The 25,108-nt window shown below is 46.0% G+C and overlaps 1 pseudogene; it reads right to left on the bottom strand.

Annotated features, from left to right (window-relative positions):
• On the bottom strand, positions 1 to 24,980 carry LOC135549274 (ATP-dependent DNA helicase Q4-like; annotated as a pseudogene).
• Positions 24,981 to 25,108: the final 128 nt, after the last annotated feature.

Raw genomic sequence — 25,108 nt, 5'->3', positions numbered from 1 at the left:
AAACACTACGCAAAAAGAGTAATAAACACATCATCCAAAAGATGCACAGTTGCATAAACTGATCTAGAAATATCAATGTCTTTAAACATACTCCAAGCACCATCGGGTTAACAGCTACAATAACAGGCCTATCAGGCCATGTAACTCTGGTAACCAGGAGCCTCTTCACTACCTTTTAGATGCTCCTCTATGATACAATTTGGTGCTATATTTGTGTAGCCTAGTGCTGGTGAGAGTTCTTAATAGTGGTATATAGTGCAGGCTTTGAGCTGGTACAGCTTGGTGCTCTCCTGGGCCACCACTCTGCCATGCAGGAACTCACACACTCGGTCCATCTCATCCAGGGTCAAGTCACCGTAGGAACGAAAATAGAAGGGCAGGTTGGACAACTCCACCAAGACTTCTGGAAGACAGGATATACCCTATGAAGGACAGGTTGGACAACTCCACCAAGACTCCTGGAAGACAGGATATACCCTATGAAGGACAGGTTGGACAACTCCACCAAGACTCCTGGAAGACAGGACATACCCTATGAAGGACAGGTTGGATAACTTCACCAAGACTCCTGGAAGACAGGATATACCCTATGAAGGACAGGTTGGACAACTCCACCAAGACTCCTGGAAGACAGGATATACCCTATGAAGGACAGGTTGGACAACTCCACCAAGACTCCTGGAAGACAGGACATATCCTATGAAGGACAGGTTGGACAACTCCACCAAGACTCCTGGAAGACAGGATATACCCTATGAAGGACAGGTTGGACAACTTCACCAAGACTCCTGGAAGACAGGACATACCCTATGAAGGACAGGTTGGACAACTCCACCAAGACTTCTGGAAGACAGGACATATCCTATGAAGGACAGGTTGGACAACTCCACCAAGACTCCTGGAAGACAGGATATACCCTATGAAGGACAGGTTGGACAACTCCACCAAGACTCCTGGAAGACAGGATATACCCTATGAAGGACAGGTTGGACAACTCCACCAAGACTCCTGGAAGACAGGATATACCCTATGAAGGACAGGTTGGACAACTCCACCAAGACTCCTGGAAGACAGGATATACCCTATGAAGGACAGGTTGGACAACTCCACCAAGACTCCTGGAAGACAGGATATACCCTATGAAGGACAGGTTGGACAACTCCACCAAGACTTCTGGAAGACAGGATATACCCTATGAAGGACAGGTTGGACAACTCCACCAAGACTCCTGGAAGACAGGATATACCCTATGAAGGACAGGTTGGACAACTCCACCAAGACTCCTGGAAGACAGGATATACCCTATGAAGGACAGGTTGGACAACTCCACCAAGACTCCTGGAAGACAGGATATACCCTATGAAGGGCAGGTTGGACAACTCCACCAAGACTCCTGGAAGACAGGACATACCCTATGAAGGACAGGTTGGACAACTCCACCAAGACTTCTGGAAGACAGGATATACCCTATGAAGGACAGGTTGGACAACTCCACCAAGACTCCTGGAAGACAGGATATACCCTATGAAGGACAGGTTGGACAACTCCACCAAGACTCCTGGAAGACAGGATATACCCTATGAAGGACAGGTTGGACAACTCCACCAAGACTCCTGGAAGACAGGATATACCCTATGAAGGACAGGTTGGACAACTCCACCAAGACTTCTGGAAGACAGGATATACCCTATGAAGGACAGGTTGGACAACTCCACCAAGACTCCTGGAAGACAGGACATATCCTATGAAGGACAGGTTGGACAACTCCACCAAGACTCCTGGAAGACAGGATATACCCTATGAAGGACAGGTTGGACAACTCCACCAAGACTCCTGGAAGACAGGATATACCCTATGAAGGACAGGTTGGACAACTCCACAAGACAGGATATATATGATACGGAGATAGACGTATAATTATTTATCTTGAATGGATTTTTATCAAAACGTAACACTCATTCAGGCAGACACACACACACACACACACACACACACACACACACACACACACACACACACACACACACACACACACACACACACACACACACACACACACACCTGTTTGTGGCCCATTGTAGTTGTCTGAGACCTCTCTTCACCAGACCCAGCCCATAGTGTCTGCCACCTCCACCACGTCAAAGTCCAGCGAATTACAAGCCTCCACTCGCTCCCCTGCCATCCATTTCTGGGCCAACACCACGGCAACAGGTGGGCAGCTGCCAATCAGACGGCACACACCCATCATCAACACCCCTCACCATAAACATTACTTATCTACAGCAAAGCGGTTTAAGCACCTGGTGAACATTAGTAATCTATTGCCTGAACATGAAAATAACAAACCACATGACAAATGTACCTGACTTTACTTGACCACAAAAACGTCACATGAGCAAATAATACACACCTACAAACTATACACAAACACAACCTATCCAACACGACTTTGTTTCTTACAGGTAAACAGTCTACTGTAACAGACTGGCCAGGTGTTCAGAGTGAGTTTGCAGTACTTGTCGAGGTTCTGCAAACTGAAAATGCACACAGTTTAAAAATAAATATATACAGTGTGCCCTAATGAATGAACATGAGCCGGGTTTGGTGATGTTGCCCTACATCTTGGTGAGTTTGCAGAGCTGACCATCTTACAGACGGAGAGGGTGGGGTGGAGCAGCTCTACCCACTGCTGACGGTGCAGCTCCAGGTAGCACAGCAGAGTCTCCAAACCTGACAGACACACAGAGACACACAGAGACAGAGGGGACAGTCTTTGACTTACAATGACTTACAAGTTACATTGTTACTCTATAGGGCACTGGTCTTGACAGAAAAAGATACATTCAACTGGGATTTCATTCTAATTACATATTTACTGTTTTCTGATCCTTGAATCAATTATCTGAGTGACACAATTGGCTGTTTTATTGAATTAAACAACAGACAAGACATTTCACCTGTCCTGTGTTAGGTATAGTGAGGTACTCACCTTCCTCAGTGATGTCCAGGGCTTCCACAGTGTCTTGCATAGGGATGGCCCTCTCATGGGTGTGACACACCCTAGTCGTGGGCCAATCACCTCCCCCCCTGGCCCCTCCCCCTCTTCCTGTTCGCCATCCCCTCTCCGGGGAAGTGGAACACTCAACTCTGGTGGTACTTTCTGCTTCCCCTCTGATGGCTGAAGAGTTGGTACATCCTTGTCCTCAGTAGGGACTTTGGCCTGTTCCAACTGCTCAAAGGGGGTGTTTTGACTAGTCTCCTTTGTTTGTTCTGGTGCTGCAGCAGAGGTCTCATTACAGGTGTCCATCAGTTCCATCATCTCGGAGTCGTCAACCTCCTCCAGAGCCTAAGACAGCGTGAAAGAAATGAGAACAACTCCTCAAAAAGATATGCTTGGTTTATGTCCTACAGAGAGACAAATTACATTACAATGAAGGAATTCTATTTAATTCTATGGTGCAATAAAACTTGTTAAAATAAACATGTTGACATGAATTCTAAATCAACTTTTGCTTTTTTTATGTCTTAAAGATCCAATGCAGCCCTTTTAATTTTAATATCTAATCATTTATGGGTAACAATTAAGTACCTTGCAGTGAATGCAATTTCTCAAGGAAGAATTTAGCTAGTCTGAGTGGGTAGGGAAAAACGGAAAACGAGCTCTTGGCAGAGAGTTTTGGAACTCTCTTATTGGTCGGTTAACTAATTTGGTGACGTCACCAGGCAGGCCAAAACTCCATCCCATCAAAACAGGCTGAAATTGCAGGTGTTTTTTCCCAAACAGCTCTTATACTAAAAAGGGCATTATCATCACAATTTCACAGAAGTATTCCAACCTCATAGTGTGGAAATATATATAAAACACAGGCAGCAAAATAAAATAAATAAATCAGGTTTCAGTGGACCTTTAATTAGGGTTCATATAATGAGTGTAGATGGAGAGAATGGGGAAAGAATACATAAGTATGTCAACATTACCTGGCTAGATACTGCTACTTCTGGTAGACCTGGCTGCACTTGCAGGGAGGAAACACCTTCTGCACCAGCTTCTTCACAGTGTAGTAGTCCACCGTACCTGCATAGATGAGCCTCCACAACTCATGCAGGTCCCCTCCCTATAACCACAGCAGACAAGAATGTAGGATTACAGTGCTGTTGAATAAAAGTGTAAAATATTGTACATCCAACCAAAAAAATACGAGAGAGAGAGAGAGCTAGAAAAATAACAATCTTGAGAACCTCACCTCAGGATCCAGGAAGAGATGACAGTGGGCCGGTACTCCGTCTCTCCCTGCCCTCCCGATCTCCTGCACGTAGCTCTCAAAGCTCTTGGGCATGTTGTAGTGCACGATGCCGCGCACGTCCGACTTGTCCAGGCCCATGCTGAAGGCTACCGTGGCAACCACCATGCGCAGCTCTCCACACATGAAGCTGTTCTGGACACGACGGCGCTCGGATGACGACATGCTGGCGTGGTAGGACTCAGCCATCCACTTCAGAGGCTTACGGATCTTCTTCCTGGCTGAGGAAACACAGCAGAGAGAGGTCAGGGCCCGCATTCAACAAAGCGTCTCATAGTACAAGTGCTTTAAAACTCCTAATCTCCTATTGTCATCAAGCCAAACGCAAAAAGATAGGTACCCAAAGCTTTCTTCTTCTTCCCTATAGGGTTGTCATCTTCCTCCTGGCTGGCAACAGCACCCCCTGGAGGCAGGTCCTGAGCAGGGCAGATATATGGGTTGCCTCGTCTCTCCTGGTGCAGTAGACGATGACGGACTCCAGAGACCCGAACCTCTCTATAATGTCAGCAGAGACACCAGGGCCTGGACACGGGAAAGGCACACGCAGCATCAAACCTGGGTTCAAATACTGCTGACATTATTTTTTACATTTTTTTAAGTTGAAAATGTAAGAGCACACAAAGACATTTAAGAGCAGAATGAAAGTATTTGAGGAAGAGTGTTTTTATGATAAGAAATGACAAAAAGTTCATGAATAAAAGGTTTTTGGAGTGTTCCATGCTCAATCAAGCACAATGTATTCTCAAACATTTGAGCCACTTAGGTGAGACACATTTTCAGCTTCCCCTTTAAAAGGTGGGAGGTTACCGTGGTATGGGGAACTGGCATGTCTTGGTGCTTTCAAGACAACTGGGAGCTCGGGAAAACCATTATGTCAGTGATCTTCAGGTCGTAAAGTCAGCACTCTAGAAAGATGCACAAGTTTCTGACTTAGAATTCCCAGTTCCAAGTCAGGAGTTCATCAGTTATTCTGCGCTCTGGTACACTCAGACGAGAGTGCTCTGAAATCGGAGTATACAGTGAATTTACGTATTAGTTTTCTTTCAAATAGTTTAGCTCTGCTTGATTGGGCTTGCCTGGCCTAAGGAACGGATGAGCAATGACATAGTCCCAAATTGAAAACTCCATCCAGGCAGACTCAATCAAATGATCAAAGTCTTTGGAAGAAAACATATATTTGCATCCTGGCCTGCACAGCATACACACTCACAAATGTCGCAGATATACGGTCTCAACCTTTAAGTCTTTCTTGAAGACTCATCTCTTCAGTAGGTCCTATGATTGGAGTGTAGTCTGGCCCAGGAGTGTGAAGGTGAACGGAAAGGCACTGGAGCAGAACTGCCCTTGCTGTCTCTGCTTGGCCAGTTCACCTTTCTCTGCCTCTAACCCTATTACAGGGGCTGAGTCACTGGCTTACTGGTGCTCTTCCATGCCGTCCCTAGGAGGGGTGCGTCACTTGAGTGGCTTGAGTCACTGGGTTTTTGTACAGCACTTTGTGACATCAGCTGATGTAAGAAGGGCTTTATAAATACATTTGATTGATTGAATTTGATTATCTGTTCTACAATACATTTCTGATGTAAAATAGTGAATGATGTCAGATCTATCTACTACAGTTCTAGGTTCTGAACATTCTGAATGTTTCACTACACTAAACACCTCAACTAAGGGTGTGCAGAGTAGTCAGACAAAATGAGTATCGTAACAGATATGGGACATTTTCTGGATACAAGTATTTTGTAATTATCCATAACCAAAGTATGTTTCTCATCTCAGTCAGTCACAGTTTCTAAACTATACGTTCTGTCCTTGAGTCAGTCGGGCCTCCCGAGTGGCGCAGCGGCCTAAGGCACTGCATTGCAGTGCAATAGGCATCACCCGGGTTCGATCCCAGGCCACAACCAAGAGACCCACGAGGTGGTGCACAATTGGCCCAGCATCATCCGGGTTAGGGGAGGGTTTGGCCGGCCAGGAAGTCCTTGTCCCATCGCACTCTAGAGACTCCTTGTGGTGGGCCGGGGCGCATGCACTCTGACACGGTCGCCAGTTGTACTGCTTCCTCCAACACATTGGTGCGGCTGGCTTCCGGGTTAAGCGGGCATTGTGTCAAGAAGCAGTGTGGCTTGGCAGGGTCATGTTTCAGAGGAGGCGTGGCTCTCGACCTTTGCCTCTCCCGAGTCCGTACGGGAGTTGCAGCGATGGGACAAGACTGTAAACTGCCAATTTAATATCATGAAAAAAGGGGGTAAAAATGACAAAAATAGAGCCAGTCATGTGTGTGCTAGTTTGCCTGTCGGTAAAGAGAAGGGCGGGCTGTACATTGATCCTGCTGCTCTGATTGGATAGAGTGAATCTGTATTTCCATGTTCACTCACTTCATAATTTCACATGATCAAGAGAAAGACCCCACTGAACGACTTAGAAAATTAAGAATCATGTTTCTGGTCTAATCATTTAGATTGCTGCTGCCACTATTATTAATCACACCGTAAGGGCGGTTTGCTATCAATATATCAATGAGCATAATATCTAACAAGTGGGGCAAGGTTAGGGGAAAAATATGAAACATTGGCAAGCATTCTGACTAAGTTACAGCAAACTTGGCTGCCCGCTGGAAGTTGAGGACAGACACACACCCCTCCGCTCGCTGCTACTAATCTGCAGCTTTTTTGCAGTGAGAATGTACAGGGAGGTATTTTGCCAACATCTATTTAGGAATATTAAAACACTTTATTTTTTTCCAATTACAAGTATCATTTGATCTGCCTATCAACTGTCAAATTACGGATACGATTACGAGTATTTGCATGTCAACACACCCCTAACCTCAATCGTATGTGTGTGTGTGTGTGTGTGTGTGTGCACGTTGCTATCCTACCTAGTCCTTGTCTCGGTCCATGGAGACAGACAGCTGCAGGTTGTCAGGCACGGCGGCCGAGCGGACAGCGATACCGTCCTGGTCAGTGATGTCCAGGTGTTGAGCGATGTCCAGGGCTGTGGACAGGGTGGCGGTGGTAGTCAGACCCAGCAGGCAACGCACGCCCAGAGGGTCCCTCAACACCTAGGAGATGGAACAGACGTGGTTCAGTTAAAAACCTACCTGAGACCTGAAGACTGGCGTTAGCTCCCTGAGCTACAGTAATGCCTAGGCTTTAGGTCAGCATGCTAATATCGTCTAGCGGTGTGTAGATGACCTGGACGGTCCCTCAACACCTAGGAGACTGAACATACACTAAGAGGGCACTTTAACACTGAGGGGAAGAATGGCATTTACTGTATGTGTGTAACCATGTACAGCTATAATGGTAAGAGACATGCTCCTAATTTAGGAAAGGACTTAAAAAACATTGAGTTATTATATTCATTTTAAATGAGTTAATAAATGTTTTATACACAGAGGCCATTGGTGGTTCTATATATGAGAGAAGAGATGACATATCATTTGCTCCTACCAAAAATCTTTGGTTTTGCTTGTTTTGTGAGTTGAGAGTGGATTTAGAGATTCCTGACAGTGAGTTACAAAGGTTCATTTGCAGACATGGAAACTAAGTGGAAAGAACAGAGCTTCTGCTCTTCTCTGATCTGACACCTACTTGACAGTTGCTGTTTATCATATATTGGGTGGTCAATGACCAGATCTCACCTTGCAGAGACGCAGGTAGCAGGGCCTGAAGTTGTGGGACCAGTCTTAGACACAGTGGGCCTCGTCAATACAGGCAAAGGCCACCCGGGGGAGCTGGTCAGCTGGGGGCAGACAGCCAAAGCCAGAGTGACCTCCACCTACCAACGCCTCAGGGGACAGGAGCAGGAAATGGACCTCACCTGCCTTAACCTGGAGGGAACACACAGACAGAGATACCCAAAGCATATACAATCAAATCAGGAAACTTTATTGTCATGAAAATCACCACCAACATCAATGCAAATATGACTGACACCATTGTAGTAGCAGCTTCATGGCATCACACAGACAGATGACACAGACAGGTTATACATGAGCAAAAAGACATCACTGAGAGATATAGAACCCTAATGCCAGATCAACATGATCAACAGTTGGTATGGTAGAGCAAGATTGACTAAGTCGGTTTGGATTAAAGCGTGTGGCATATTTAATTCAGTTCAAGTCTGAAATATATAAATGTTATGCAAAAATAGAGAGGAAGTCGATGTTTAGGACTAGATAGAGCATAGTTTAACTCGGCAGATTGTAATCGGATGTCTGTACCTTTTCAATGGTTGCATCCCTCTGTTTTTTAGACATATTGGAGTGAATAGCAGCTGCATTCAGTTTGGATGGGAGTCCAGATAGCTAAAGAGACAAAATAATTTACGGTCAGTATTTCATTCAATGACCTTTATTGAGACATTCACAAGACAGTGTCCGTATCAATAATGTGTTGTATAACTAGGGGACAGATATGTTACCTGATTGTCCACAAGAGTGATACTGTTGGACCTCTGGGCATAGAGGTAGGCAGGCAGCTGGTAGCACAGAGACTTCCCCATGCCTGTGGAGAGCACCACTAGAGTGTGTGTGTGTCCCTCCAGGTCTGTCCAAAGTGAGCATCATGCTTGTAACAAACACAAATCTGTATGTGACCACTTGTTCGATCTCGACAATATCAATTTACCGAGGTAGTAAATTAAGTACTGTATAATTCGCTGTGTTTTACCCTCTACCTGCATACCTGATAGAATTCTCATGATGGCCTGTTCCTGCCCTGGTCTGAAAGACTTGTACCCAAAGTCTTCGAGTGCTTCATAAACTTCAGAACACGCCACTGCAGAAACAAAGTAAGAAAATAGGTATACAAACCCTACTGTACTAGTTATTTGATTCGCTGAATCAATCAACTAAATCAAATGTATTTTATAAAGCTCTTTTTTCATAAGCAGTTGTGCTTTACAGATACTAGGCCTAGAAACAATTAATTGAATAATTGTATTAACAACAAACAAACAAAAAAACTGGGTACCTTGCACTTTGCCGTCCTCCCCTAGGGGGTAGAGGGGCTGCATGGGGGGCGGAGAAGGAGGGCGTTTGTAGTCTGGCCTGATCACATTCAACAAGACCTCATCACCATCCTCCTGCTGCTTCATTCTCCTCTTTAACACTGGGGGGTGCCACTGAGTAACAGAGATAGACAGGTTACATTCCAAATGTTGCCCTATTCCCTTTATTTTACAATTATAAAAAGAAAAGGGTGTACTATACAGGGAACAGGGTGTACTATACAGGGAGTACTATACAGGGAACAGGGTGTACTATACAGGGAGTACTATACAGGGAACAGGGTGTACTATACAGGGAGTACTATACAGGGAACAGGGTGTACTATACAGGGAACAGTGTGTACTATACAGGGAGTACTATACAGGGAACAGGGTGTACTATACAGGGAGTACTATACAGGGAACAGGGTGTACCATACAGGGAACAGGGTGTACTATACAGGGAGTACTATACAGGGAACAGGGTGTACTATACAGGGAGTACTATACAGGGAACAGGGTGTACTATACAGGGAACAGTGTGTACTATACAGGGAGTACTATACAGGGAACAGTGTGTACTATACAGGGAGTACTATACAGGGAACAGGGTGTACTATACAGGGAACAGGGTGTACTATACAGGGAACAGTGTGTACTATACAGGGAGTACTATACAGGGAACAGGGTGTACTATACAGGGAACAGGGTGTACTATACAGGGAGTACTATACAGGGAACAGTGTGTACTATACAGGGAGTACTATACAGGGAACAGGGTGTACTATATACTATACAGGAACAGGGTGTACTATACAGGGAACAGTGTGTACTATACAGGGAGTACTATACAGGGAACAGGGTGTACTATACAGGGAGTACTATACAGGGAACAGGGTGTACTATACAGGGAGTACTATACAGGGAACAGGGTGTACTATACAGGGGAGTACTATACAGGGAACAGGTGTGTACTATACAGGGAGTACTATACAGGGAACAGGGTGTACTATACAGGGAACAGTGTGTACTTTACAGGGAGTACTATACAGGGAACAGGGTGTACTATACAGGGAGTACTATACAGGGAACAGGTGTACAGGGAGTACTATACAGGGAACAGGGTGTACTATACAGGGAACAGGTGTACTTTACAGGGAGTACTATACAGGGAACAGGGTGTACAGGGAACAGGGTGTACTATACAGGGAACAGGGGAACAGGGTGTACTATACAGGGAACAGGGTGTACTATACAGGGAACAGGGTGTACTATACAGGGAACAGGGTGTACTATACAGGGAGTACTATACAGGGAACAGGGTGTACTATACAGGGAACAGGGTGTACTATACAGGGAACAGGGTGTACTATACAGGGAGTACTATACAGGGAACAGGGTGTACTATACAGGGAACAGGGTGTACTATACAGGGAGTACTATACAGGAAACAGGGTGTACTATACAGGGAACAGGGTGTACTATACAGGGAGTACTATACAGGGAACAGGGTGTACTATACAGGGAACAGGGTGTACTATACAGGGAACAGGGTGTACTATACAGGGAGTACTATACAGGGAACAGGGTGTACTATACAGGGAACAGGGTGTACTATACAGGAAACAGGGTGTACTATACAGGGAACAGGGTGTACTATACAGGGAGTACTATACAGGGAACAGGGTGTACTATACAGGGAACAGGGTGTACTATACAGGGAGTACTATACAGGGAACAGTGTGTACTATACAGGGAGTACTATACAGGGAACAGGGTGTACTATACAGGGAACAGGGTGTACTATACAGGGAACAGGGTGTACTATACAGGGAGTACTATACAGGGAACAGGGTGTACTATACAGGGAACAGGGTGTACTATACAGGGAACAGGGAGTACTATACAGGGAGTACTATACAGGGAGTACTATACAGGGAACAGGGTGTACTATACAGGGAACAGGGTGTACTATACAGGGAGTACTACACAGGGAACAGGGTGCACTACACAGGGAACAGGGTGTACTACACAGGGAACAGGGTGTACTATACAGGGAACAGGGTGTACTATACAGGGAACAGGGTGTACTATACAGGGAGTACTGTACAGGGAACAGGGTGTACTATACAGGGAACAGGGTGTACTATACAGGGAGTACTGTACAGGGAACAGGGTGTACTATACAGGGAACAGGGTGTACTATACAGGGAACAGGGTGTACTATACAGGGAACAGGGTGTACTATACAGGGAGTACTATACAGGGAACAGGGTGTACTATACAGGGAACAGGGTGTACTATACAGGGAACAGGGTGTACTATACAGGGAGTACTATACAGGGAACAGGGAGTACTATACAGGGAACAGGGTGTACTATACAGGGAACAGGGAGTACTATACAGGGAGTACTATACAGGGAACAGGGTGTACTATACAGGAAACAGGGTGTCCTATACAGGAAACAGGGTGTCCTATACAGGAAACAGGGTGTACTATACAGGAAACAGGGTGTACTATACAGGAAACAGGGTGTACTATACAGGGAGTACTATACAGGGTGTACTATACAGGGTGTACTATACAGGAAACAGGGTGTACTATACATGAAACAGGGTGTACTATACAGGAAACAGGGTGTACTATACAGGAAACAGGGTGTACTATACAGGAAACAGGGTGTACTATACAGGAAACAGGGTGTACTATACAGGGAGTACTATACAGGGAGTACTATACAGGAAAGAGGGTGTACTATACAGGAAACAGGGTGTACTATACAGGGAGTACTATACAGGGAGTACTATACAGGAAAGAGGGTGTACTATACAGGAAACAGGGTGTACTATACAGGGAGTACTATACAGGGAACAGGGTGTACTATAAAGGGAGTACTATACAGGAAACAGGGTGTACTATACAGGAAACAGGGTGTACTATACAGGAAACAGGGTGTACTATACAGGGAGTATTATACAGGGAACAGGGTGTACTATACAGGAAACAGGGTGTACTATACAGGGAGTACTATACAGGGAACAGGGTGTACTATACAGGGAACAGGGTGTACTATACAGGAAACAGGGTGTACTATACAGGAAACAGGGTGTACTATACAGGAAACAGGGTGTACTATACAGGAAACAGGGTGTACTATACAGGAAACAGGGTGTACTATACAGGGAACAGGGTGTACTATACAGGGAACAGGGAGTACTATACAGGGAACAGGGTGTACTATACAGGGAACAGGGTGTACTATACAGGGAACAGGGTGTACTATACAGGAAACAGGGTGTACTATACAGGGAACAGGGTGTACTATACAGGAAACAGGGTGTACTATACAGGGAACAGGGTGTACTATACAGGGAACAGGGTGTACTATACAGGGAACAAGGTGTACTATACAGGGAACAGGGTGTACTATACAGGGAACAGGGAGTACTATACAGGGAACAGGGTGTACTATACAGGGAACAGGGTGTACTATACAGGGAACAGGGTGTACTATACAGGGAACAGGGTGTACTATACAGGGAGTACTATACAGGGAACAGGGTGTACTATACAGCGAACAGTGTGTACTATACAGGGTGTACTATACAGGGAACAGGGTGTACTATACAGGGAACAGTGTGTACTATACAGGGAGTACTATACAGGGAACAGGGTGTACTATACAGGGAACAGGGTGTACTATACAGGGAGTACTATACAGGGAACAGTGTGTACTATACAGGGAGTACTATACAGGGAACAGGGTGTACTATACAGGGAACAGGGTGTACTATACAGGGAACAGGGTGTACTATACAGGGAGTACTATACAGGGAACAGGGTGTACTATACAGGGAGTACTATACAGGAAACAGGGTGTACTATACAGGGAACAGTGTGTACTATACAGGGAGTACTATACAGGGAACAGGGTGTACTATACAGGGAGTACTATACAGGGAACAGGGTGTACTATACAGGGAGTACTATACAGGGAACAGGGTGTACTATACAGGGAACAGGGTGTACTATACAGGGAACAGTGTGTACTATACAGGGAGTACTATACAGGGAACAGGGTGTACTATACAGGGAACAGTGTGTACTATACAGGGAGTACTATACAGGGAACAGGGTGTACTATACAGGGAGTACTATACAGGGAACAGGGTGTACTATACAGGGAACAGGGTGTACTATACAGGGTGTACTACACAGGGAACAGGGTGTACTATACAGGGAACAGGGTGTACTATACAGGGAACAGGGTGTACTATACAGGGAGTACTATACAGGGAACAGGGTGTACTATACAGGGAACAGGGTGTACTATACAGGGAACAGGGTGTACTATACAGGGAGTACTATACAGGGAACAGGGTGTACTATACAGGGAACAGGGTGTACTATACAGGGAGTACTATACAGGAAACAGGGTGTACTATACAGGGAACAGGGTGTACTATACAGGGAGTACTATACAGGGAACAGGGTGTACTATACAGGGAACAGGGTGTACTATACAGGGAACAGGGTGTACTATACAGGGAGTACTATACAGGGAACAGGGTGTACTATACAGGGAACAGGGTGTACTATACAGGGAACAGGGAGTACTATACAGGGAGTACTATACAGGGAGTACTATACAGGGAACAGGGTGTACTATACAGGGAACAGGGTGTACTATACAGGGAGTACTACACAGGGAACAGGGTGCACTACACAGGGAACAGGGTCTACTATACAGGAAACAGGGTCTACTATACAGGGAACAGTGTGTACTATACAGGGAGTACTATACAGGGAACAGGGTGTACTATACAGGGAGTACTATACAGGGAACAGGGTGTACTATACAGGGAGTACTATACAGGGAACAGGGTGTACTATACAGGGAACAGGGTGTACTATACAGGGAACAGGGTGTACTATACAGGGAGTACTATACAGGGAACGGGGTGTACTATACAGGGAACAGGGTCTACTATACAGGGAACAGGGTCTACTATACAGGGAACCGGGTGTACTATACAGGGAACAGGGTGTACTATACAGGGAACAGGGAGTACTACACAGGGAGTACTATACAGGGAGTACTATACAGGGAACAGGGTGTACTATACAGGGAACAGGGTGTACTATACAGGGAGTACTACACAGGGAACAGGGTGCACTACACAGGGAACAGGGTGTACTACACAGGGAACAGGGTGTACTATACAGGGAACAGGGTGTACTATACAGGGAACAGGGTGTACTATACAGGGAGTACTGTACAGGGAACAGGGTGTACTATACAGGGAACAGGGTGTACTATACAGGGAGTACTGTACAGGGAACAGGGTGTACTATACAGGGAACAGGGTGTACTATACAGGGAACAGGGTGTACTATACAGGGAACAGGGTGTACTATACAGGGAGTACTATACAGGGAACAGGGTGTACTATACAGGGAACAGGGTGTACTATACAGGGAACAGGGTGTACTATACAGGGAGTACTATACAGGGAACAGGGAGTACTATACAGGGAACAGGGTGTACTATACAGGGAACAGGGAGTACTATACAGGGAGTACTATACAGGGAACAGGGTGTACTATACAGGAAACAGGGTGTCCTATACAGGAAACAGGGTGTACTATACAGGAAACAGGGTGTACTATACAGGAAACAGGGTGTACTATACAGGAAACAGGGTGTACTATACAGGGAGTACTATACAGGGTGTACTATACAGGGTGTACTATACAGGAAACAGGGTGTACTATACATGAAACAGGGTGTACTATACAGGAAACAGGGTGTACTATACAGGAAACAGGGTGTACTATACAGGAAACAGGGTGTACTATACAGGAAACAGGGTGTACTATACAGGGAGTACTATACAGGGAGTACTATACAGGAAAGAGGGTGTACTATACAGGAAACAGGGTGTACTATACAGGGAGTACTATACAGGGAGTACTATACAGGAAAGAGGGTGTACTATACAGGAAACAGGGTGTACTATACAGGGAGTACTATACAGGGAACAGGGTGTACTATAAAGGGAGTACTATACAGGAAACAGGGTGTACTATACAGGAAACAGGGTGTACTATACAGGAAACAGGGTGTACTATACAGGGAGTATTATACAGGGAACAGGGTGTACTATACAGGAAACAGGGTGTACTATACAGGGAGTACTATACAGGGAACAGGGTGTACTATACAGGGAACAGGGTGTACTATACAGGAAACAGGGTGTACTATACAGGAAACAGGGTGTACTATACAGGAAACAGGGTGTACTATACAGGAAACAGGGTGTACTATACAGGGAACAGGGTGTACTATACAGGGAACAGGGAGTACTATACAGGGAACAGGGTGTACTATACAGGGAACAGGGTGTACTATACAGGGAACAGGGTGTACTATACAGGAAACAGGGTGTACTATACAGGAAACAGGGTGTACTATACAGGGAACAGGGTGTACTATACAGGAAACAGGGTGTACTATACAGGGAACAGGGTGTACTATACAGGGAACAGGGTGTACTATACAGGGAACAAGGTGTACTATACAGGGAACAGGGTGTACTATACAGGGAACAGGGTGTACTATACAGGGAACAGGGAGTACTATACAGGGAACAGGGTGTACTATACAGGGAACAGGGTGTACTATACAGGGAACAGGGTGTACTATACAGGGAACAGGGTGTACTATAACGGGAGTACTATACAGGGAACAGGGTGTACTATACAGGGAACAGGGTGTACTATACAGGGAACAGGGTGTACTATACAGGGAACAGGGTGTACTATACAGAGAGTACTATACAGGGAATAGGGTGTACTATACAGGGAACAGGGTGTACTATACAGGGAGTACTATACAGGGAACAGGGTGTACTATACAGGGAACAGGGTGTACTATACAGGGAACAGGGTGTACTATACAGGGAGTACTATACAGGGAACGGGGTGTACTATACAGGGAACAGGGTCTACTATACAGGGAACAGGGTCTACTATACAGGGAACCGGGTGTACTATACAGGGAACAGGGTGTACTATACAGGGAGTACTATACAGGGAACAGGGTGTACTATACAGGGAACAGGGGGTACTATACAGGGAGTACTATACAGTGAACAGGGTGTACTATACAGGGAACAGGGTGTACTATACAGGGAGTACTACACAGGGAACAGGGTGCACTACACAGGGAACAGGGTGTACTACACAGGGAACAGGGTGTACTACACAGGGAACAGGGTGTACTATACAGGGAACAGGGTGTACTATACAGGGAACAGGGTGTACTACACAGGGAACAGGGCGTACTACACAGGGAACAGGGTGTACTATATAGGGAACAGGGTGTACTATTCAGGGAACAGGGTGTACTATACAGGGAACAGGGTGTACCTATGAAGGGAATAGGGTGTACTATACAGGGAACAGGGTGTACTATATAGGGAACAGGGTGTACTATTCAGGGAACAGGGTGTACTATACAGGGAACAGGGTGTACCTATGAAGGGAATAGGGTGTACTATACAGGGAACAGGGTGTACCTATGAAGGGAACAGGGTGTACCTATGAAGGGAACAGGGCGTACCTATGAAGGGAACAGGGTGTAACTATGAAGGGAATAGGATGTACTATACAGGTAATAGAGTGTACTAGACAGGGAATAGGGTGTACTAGACAGGGAATGGGGTGTAATATAAAGAGAATAGGATGCACTATAAAGAGAATAAAGTGTACTATAAAGAGAATAAAGTGTACAACACAGGGAATAGGGTATACTATAAAGAGAATAGGGTGTACTATAAAGGGAATAGGGTGCACTATAAAGACAATAAAGTGTACTACACAGGGAATAGGGTGTACTATAAAGAGAATCGGGTGCACTATAAAGAGAATAGGGTGCACTATAAAGAGAATAGGGTGCACTATAAAGAGAATAGGGTGCACTATAAAGAGAATATGGTGCACTATAAAGAGAATATGGTGCACTATAAAGTGAATAGGGTGTACTATAAAGAGAATAAAGTGTACTACACAGGGAATAGGGTGTACTATAAAGAGAATAGGGTGCACTATAAAGGGAATAGGGTGTAATATAAAGAGAATAGGGTGCACTATAAAGAGAATAGGGTGCACTATAAAGAGAATAGGGTGCACTATAAAGAGAATATGGTGCACTATAAAGAGAATATGGTGCACTATAAAGAGAATAGGGTGCACTATAAAGAGAATAGGGTGCACTATAAAGAGAATAGGGTGTACTATAAAGAGAATAGGGTGTACTACACAGGGAATAGGGTGTACTATAAAGAGAATAGGGTGCACTATAAAGAGAATATGGTGCACTATAAAGAGAATATGGTGCACTATAAAGAGAATAGGGTGTACTATAAAGAGAATAGGGTGTACTACACAGGGAATAGGGTGTACTATAAAGAGAATAGGGTGCACTATAAAGAGAATATGGTGCACTATAAAGAGAATATGGTGCACTATAAAGAGAATAGGGTGTACTATAAAGAGAATAGGGTGTACTACACAGGGAATAGGGTGTACTATAAAGAGAATAGGGTATAATATAAAGAGAATACGGTGCGCTATAAAGACAATAAAGTGTACTATAAAGAGAATAAAGTGTACTACACAGGGAATAGGGTGTACCTAGGGATAGGGACCTCATGTACAGAGCTGTAATGACTTAATTCCACCACTGGTCTAGGGGTCAGCTTTGGTGTCGAGTTTGTTATGACTGAGGTTTGTATTGGAGTCGGGAGAAACTGAGCCTAAATCAGTTGTTATGGGCAGGGAACTGGGAGGAAGTAACCGGAGTGAGAGAATTGCAGGGGGGCAAGCATGAGCTCTTTGACCTTTTGGCATGCAGGTTAGTTTAGTAGCATGACATCATTGCTTTGCCAGACAGTGGAGGAGCTGTTATGCTCATCTAGTTTTAAACTGTAGGTCTGACTGTTCCGTCTTGGTTTAGAGGGGCCTCTGTTTCTGCCTGCACAATCACTCCAACGTTTGCTGGACATCGTCTGTGTGTGGGGCTGCATTTCACTCTATGTTCTTCCCAAATGGCACCCTATTCCCTACATTGTGCACTACTTCTGACCAGAGCTCTATGGGTTTCCTGGTCACAAGTAGTGCACTATATAGGGAACAGGGTGCCATTTGGGACACATCGCGTGCTATGAAAATGAGTGTTGAGCGTTCCGTGGGGACCCTCCGTGATTGGTCTTACCAGTGACATTTTTCCCCCTTAAGTCCATGCTAGACATCTTGCGGGCTCCGATGCCTTACAGTACAGACTGTATCCAGCTAAACTAAATAGCCGCTTGAGTTTGGAGTTGTGGTTTTTATCTCCAGTTGGGATGTCTGGGGCCTGCGTTCAGACATGTGGAGAGTGGAGATGTATTACAGAGAGTGGAAAGACGGATGGTTTCCACTCTGTTGTGCTGGGTAGACACTGTGCCAGGGCCCGAGGCCTTCACCATAAAAGACTGCTTTTAACATCACAGGCACAAGACCAGCCCATTGTAACCCAAAGTGTGTGCGTGTTGTTTTTATTTATTTGTTGTGTTTCTACTAGTGAAACAGATGCTCTGGGCTACTGAAGGGAGTTAGACTTGGGTGAAATACTCACAGCTGACAGATACACTGTTAGAACCTCGCTTATCAACAAACTATATCAACTGGATCAACAAAGTTACTGAGTGTATGGGGAGGATTCTAATTAGTCACATTTCTACAAAGTTAGTGTCTATTTAGCTTATTGTAATGCTTCAAAATATGTGTGTCCCAAATAGCACCCTATCCCCTTCACAGAGCCCTACTTTTGAGCAGGGCCACCCTATCCCCTTCACAGAGCCCTACTTTTGAGCAGGGCCAATAGGGCTAAGGTCAAAAGTAGTGCACAATATAGTGAATAGGGTGCCATTTGGTATGTACATTGGGAATATTTTGATTGAGATTGAAGAGAGAATCTGCCTCAACATTTTCACTAAAGTAAATCTCATCACCAGACAGGGTGACAATGACATACCCAGAGGCTCGGAACGCAGAGTTCCTGTTGCCCGGGCAACCTCCTCCAAGGTTGGCAGCTCAAAGGGCTCCTCCTCAACCGCAGACGCCTCATCAGCAGCAGCACTGTCTACAGGAGCTGCAACTGGGGCACACAAAAGGTTAAATAGGGGTTATATAACAGTCAATATATAACATTCACATGGTACAGGGATGTATTCAATAGGGAGAAACTTACCAAATGTTGCAGACAGAAATGTCATGTTGAGAGCAAAAATTACTATTGTATAGGACAGAGAATCAGATCTGTTGAACAAAATACATTTCTATCTGAATGTCCTGTAATGTTGCACCTGATCTTGCTCAACAGACCTCAGGTGCATCAAAGAAACCCGTTTAGTACAGTACTTTATATATCAACTTAAAGATAAGTAAAGATAAGCATGATGTGGTAAATGAGACTAGTTTCTGAAGAACCAATCATCTAAACAAGCTAATTTTGCTACCACGGCTCATAGTGAGTTGTTGGTGTGTAGCATTCGTAAGTCGTCACAAGACCGTGTACTGTATGTCCTGTGACCTATCACCTCTGCCCTTGCAGTTCATAGCCCAGTGTCTTGTGACCTCTCACCTCTGCAGTTCATAGCCCAGTGTCCTGACCTCTCACCTCTGCCCTTGCAGTTCATAGCCCAGTGTCCTGTGACCTCTCACCTCTGCAGTTCATAGCCCAGTGTCCTGTGTCCTCTCACCTCTGCCCTTGCAGTTCATAGCCCAGTGTCCTGTGACCTCTCACCTCTGCAGTTCATAGCCCAGTGTCCTGTGTCCTCTCACCTCTGCCCTTGCAGTTCATAGCCGTGTCCTGTGACCTCTCACCTCTGCCCTTGCAGTTCATAGCCCAGTGTCCTGTGACCTCTCACCTCTGCAGTTCATAGCCCAGTGTCCTGTGTCCTCTCACCTCTGCCCTCGCAGTTCATAGCCCAGTGTCCTGTGTCCTCTCACCTCTGCCCTTGCAGTTCATAGCCCAGTGTCCTGTGACCTCTCACCTCTGCCCTTGCAGTTCATAGCCCAGGGTCCTGTGACCTCTCACCTCTGCAGTTCATAGCCCAGTGTCCTCTCACCTCTGCCCTCGCAGTTCATAGCTCAGTGTCCTATGCCTCCACACTTGAAGCAGCTGTCACCTGGACGTTTGAACCCCCCAAAGCTGCCTCTAAACCCTCCTCTGCCTCTTCTGCTGAAGCCCCCTCTAAACCTTGAGTCTGGCCCTCCAAACCTCTCCCCCTTTAGCTGGAACTTATCCATGGTCAACTGAAACAGAGAGAAAACAGGACAAATGCTGCTATATGCTGATATCATATATACATACTGTCTTCCTAGGCAGGGACAGTATGCTGTTCAACTAGTATGCTGTTCAACTGTACTCAAAACAGAGAATCAATAACTGTACTGTATGTATTTTGTAATGCTACTATTACTATTAAAGTTTTCTTACCTGCTTCCGTAGGCCAGCGCCCCTAAATACGTATCATTTGACGTGAGACTTCTTTTTCAGGTTGATCTTCACAAAGTTACCATCCGAGTTCTTGGTGTCTCTGGATAGATGAATGGAGCAACAGAAAAATCACATTAATACAAAACAATTACATTTGTAAAATTAAGGTCCAGTTATATGACAATTACAGTCAATGAGGAATATGTATTTAAAGGGGCTCTTGCAAGTGCATAGGTCAATTTGTAAATATAAATAATATTATTTGTTGAAATATATTAGTAGTCTCAGGGTTATATAGAGTATAACCCACTTAGGTCTCATAGTGTTGCTCCCTCTGTTCCTGGCAGCTTTGATTTCTTCCTCATCCACCTCTCCTAGCAGGTTCTCCTGTGGAACCCTTGGTGTCTGCTTCACCACTTCCTTCTCTGTGACATCACCATCCTCCTGATCGCTGACGTCTCCATCACCTGTCTTAGCCTTCTTCCTGGCTTGGGGGGCTTTATCTGTCCTTCTCCTCTTTCTCCGTGCCTGCAGGGTTCTCTCCATCTGTGTCAGGATTCCTTTGTCTTTTTACACCCCTTTTCTTTGTACCCTTCTTCTCCAATCCGAGCTCATCACCTTCGGCCTGCGGCGGCTGCGTTAACACTCTTGCCTCCTCCACATCCCCTCCTCCCCGGCCCTGTCTGGCCCTCACTCGAGATTTCTTGGCAGTGGTGGCGCCGATGGCGGTCTCTTCTATCGTACCGCCCTCTGCCTGTCCTTTGAGACCTGATCTGGTTTCTTCATCCTCTCCTCCTCCAGAGCCAGACCCTAATGAGGAGCGTTGTCCAGCGGGCCACAGACTGGCTGGGTCTGTTGCAGACGTTACGCCACCACCAACCTGGGGCTGGTGCTCGTCAGGAGAAGGCAGATCCTGTGGCATGGTCCTCTTGGAAGCCCTCTCCCCCAGGAGAGTTGTCCCTTCATTCTGCCTGGAAGGTGTGACAAAGGAATTGGCGGCACGTCCTGAGATCTCTCCCTTGCCAGCGCCTCCCCTTTTGGCGTGCGGCGAACTCATCGCCGCTTCCACGGCAAGAGACAAATTACCCCCAACCGGCTACTCTGCGTCACCCACCTCATCAAATACAGAGGTCAGCCTCTTGGTGAAGGTCTGTCTGAGCTGCTGGGCCCTGCTGCCTGCCTGTCTGTATGATGAGAATACCCCGCTGCAGGGGACCATAGCTTGGAGGGCGTGAAGGCTGTTAGGGGCTCAAAGGGCTCCTCCGGCAGCTGCTCTGGGTGTTCTGTCCCTGTCTGCATTGGAGAGGCCAGGGGGTCTTGACGTGTGTTGGCTGGCTTTGGCAGAGGGGATAACAGGGTATGTTCGTCTGCCCGCAGCTCCAGCTCCAGGGTATGTCTGTCTGCCCGCAGCTCCAGGGTATGTCTGTCTGCCCGCAGCTCCAGCTGCAGGGTATGTCTGTCTGCCCGCAGCTCCAGCTGCAGGGTATGTCTGTCTGCCCGCAGCTCCAGCTGCAGGGTATGTCTGTCTGCCCGCAGCTCCAGCTGCAGGGTATGTCTGTCTGCCCGCAGCTCCAGCTGCAGGGTATGTCTGTCTGCCCGCAGCTCCAGCTGCAGGGTATGTCTGTCTGCCCGCAGCTCCAGCTGCAGGGTATGTCTGTCTGCCCACAGCTCCAGCTGCAGGGTATGTCTGCCTGCCCGCAGCTCCAGCTGCAGGATATGTTTGTCTGCCCGCAGTTCCAGCTGCATGATATGTCTGTCTGCCCGCAGCTCCAGCTGCATGATATGTCTGTCTGCCCGCAGCTCCAGCGTATGTCTGTCTGCCCGCAGCTCCAGCGTATGTCTGTCTGCCCGCAGCTCCAGCGTATGTCTGTCTGCCCGCAGCTCCAGCTGCAGGGTATGTCTGTCTGCCCGCAGCTCCAGCTGCAGGGTATGTCTGTCTGCCCGCAGCTCCAGCTGCAGGGTATGTCTGTCTGCAGCTCCAGCTGCAGGGTATGTCTGTCTGCCCGCCCGCAGCTCCAGCTGCAGGGTATGTCTGTCTGCCCGCCCGCAGCTCCAGCTGCAGGGTATGGCTGTCTGCAGCTCCAGCTGCAGGGTATGGCTGTCTGCAGCTCCAGCTCCAGCTGCAGGGTATGGCTGTCTGCAGCTCCAGCTCCAGCTGCAGGGTATGTCTGTCTGCCCGCCCGCAGCTCCAGCTGCAGGGTATGTCTGTCTGCCCGCCCACAGCTCCAGCTGCAGGGTATGGCTGTCTGCAGCTCCAGCTCCAGCTGCAGGGTATGGCTGTCTGCAGCTCCAGCTTCAGCTGCAGGGTATGTCTGTCTGCCCGCCCGCAGCTCCAGCTGCAGGGTATGGCTGTCTGCAGCTCCAGCTGCAGGGTATGGGCTCTGGACATCTTTCCATGACTTCAGAGGTGTTCCACGAGGAGTGAACGACTTCTTCAGAGAAACCGGTCTCTCCTACAAACAGTTTATAGTGCAGGAAAAATGTATAAATGGCAGAGCTCCAAATTCTCCACATCTGATTCATGATTTCTTGCAATTGATGTTTGCATTTTACACTAAATCTTCATCTATGCAAATCACATTTATGCTACAGAGTTTGCAAAACACAACATGTGGAACTGGACACACACAGACCGTACCTTTGTTAGAGCTCCCAGGTCCAGGTTTGACTTGAGCTTCATGCCAAAGTACTGGGCCGAGGCTTGGAGGGACTCCCTTTCCTTGGCTGTCAGAGTCAGTTTGGGGGCAGCCACCGGCATGCCTTACAGTTCAGCTGAGTGCCCCAGCAACCTGAGTCCTTCAAAGAGAAAACATATTAAAATGGGAAATCTGCAACAAAGCAGTCAATGGGTATACATCATTATTTGAAAAATCCAAAAATGTATGTACCAATCTCAAATTGCACCTTTAAGTACAGTTAATAAATTATAACTGGAGTTAAAGAGATTTATAACAATATAATTATACTGAACCAAATGTAACCTACCTTTTCAGATGATTGAGTCTGTGAGGTAGGTGTTGGGTCTGTGTGCCCATTTATTGGCTTGCTTGAGCATTCGATATTCTTTGTGGAGCTCTGTGAAACACACACAGAAACACAAAATTCAACAACATGTCAGTTACATATTTCAGTAACTGCCATGAATTATAGGAGGATACCTGGGTCCTATTCAGTAGAATCAAACGGACCAAAACGGAGAGACCGATAAGAAGAAACACTCGTCCAATAAGAAACACTTGTTTTTGTTTATCTGTTGCTAAACGTTTTGCTACAGTGTTCCTTAACGAATACAAGCCTAAGGACAGCAATATATTGATCCTGTGTTTGAGTTCTGTTAATGCAGGGAGTCTGTTGATTATTGATATGCACTTACTTTTAGTCTCTTCTGGGGCTCCGTCAATATCACCCTGAATAATAGAACAAGTCAGAGTGGGAAAGACAATATGTTAGTTACTGTAGTCTCCGAGTAATGCATGATACAAAAATTGAATAGATAACTAGCTACATAGCTAGCTACCTTGTTGGGCTTTCTTTGATGTTCTTGAACAAATGACTGCTCCCAGGTTTTCAAAATAATCTTGACATCATTGTATCGAGCCATCACTTCCACAGATATTATCGACCTTGAAGGAATCAGATAGCTGAGATGATGAATAATTTATATTATAGCCGGTAGCAATTTGTTGTAAATATGACATGTTAGACTAGAGTTCAGAGAGTTTGTGCAAGTGTGAAAGTGAACGGTAACGTTATCTATATAAATATATAAGTCAATGATTTCAGCAGTGTCCAAACAGCTGGCTCTCATGACAGTAATACTCCAAATCATTGTTAGCATTCATTATAAACGTAGTAGCTACCTAATGTTTCAGACAAGAGCCACATATGAGAATGTAAACAACGTCAAATCAGAGAGCAGACACATCTAGCTTTAGCCATCTGGCTCTCTGAGCTAAAGCTACAACAGTGGGTTAAAAAAGTCCCAAAAGGCCGTCATCTCAAACGAAATAAGTCTGACGTTTCTTACCTGACTGCGGGCAATAATAAATAATCATAAACGCTGCCTTAAAGGGTTTAATTCAGCTTCTTACATCAGGAAAATGACATAGCTAACTATTGTACCAAGGCAGTTATTTCCACAATTTTAGCGCGCTGTAAAAGTGACGTCCACCTATCTACCAATGGAAGGCTGCTGGGGAAGTAAAAACCAATCAGAAGGAAGGATTACTTTTGAGGGCGGGTATATGTTGGTTATCCGTAATCCTA

This window comes from Oncorhynchus masou, chromosome 12 (assembly GCF_036934945.1).
Source record: "Oncorhynchus masou masou isolate Uvic2021 chromosome 12, UVic_Omas_1.1, whole genome shotgun sequence".
NCBI lineage: Eukaryota > Metazoa > Chordata > Actinopteri > Salmoniformes > Salmonidae > Oncorhynchus > Oncorhynchus masou.
This window is presented reverse-complemented; position numbering and strand designations above follow the sequence as displayed.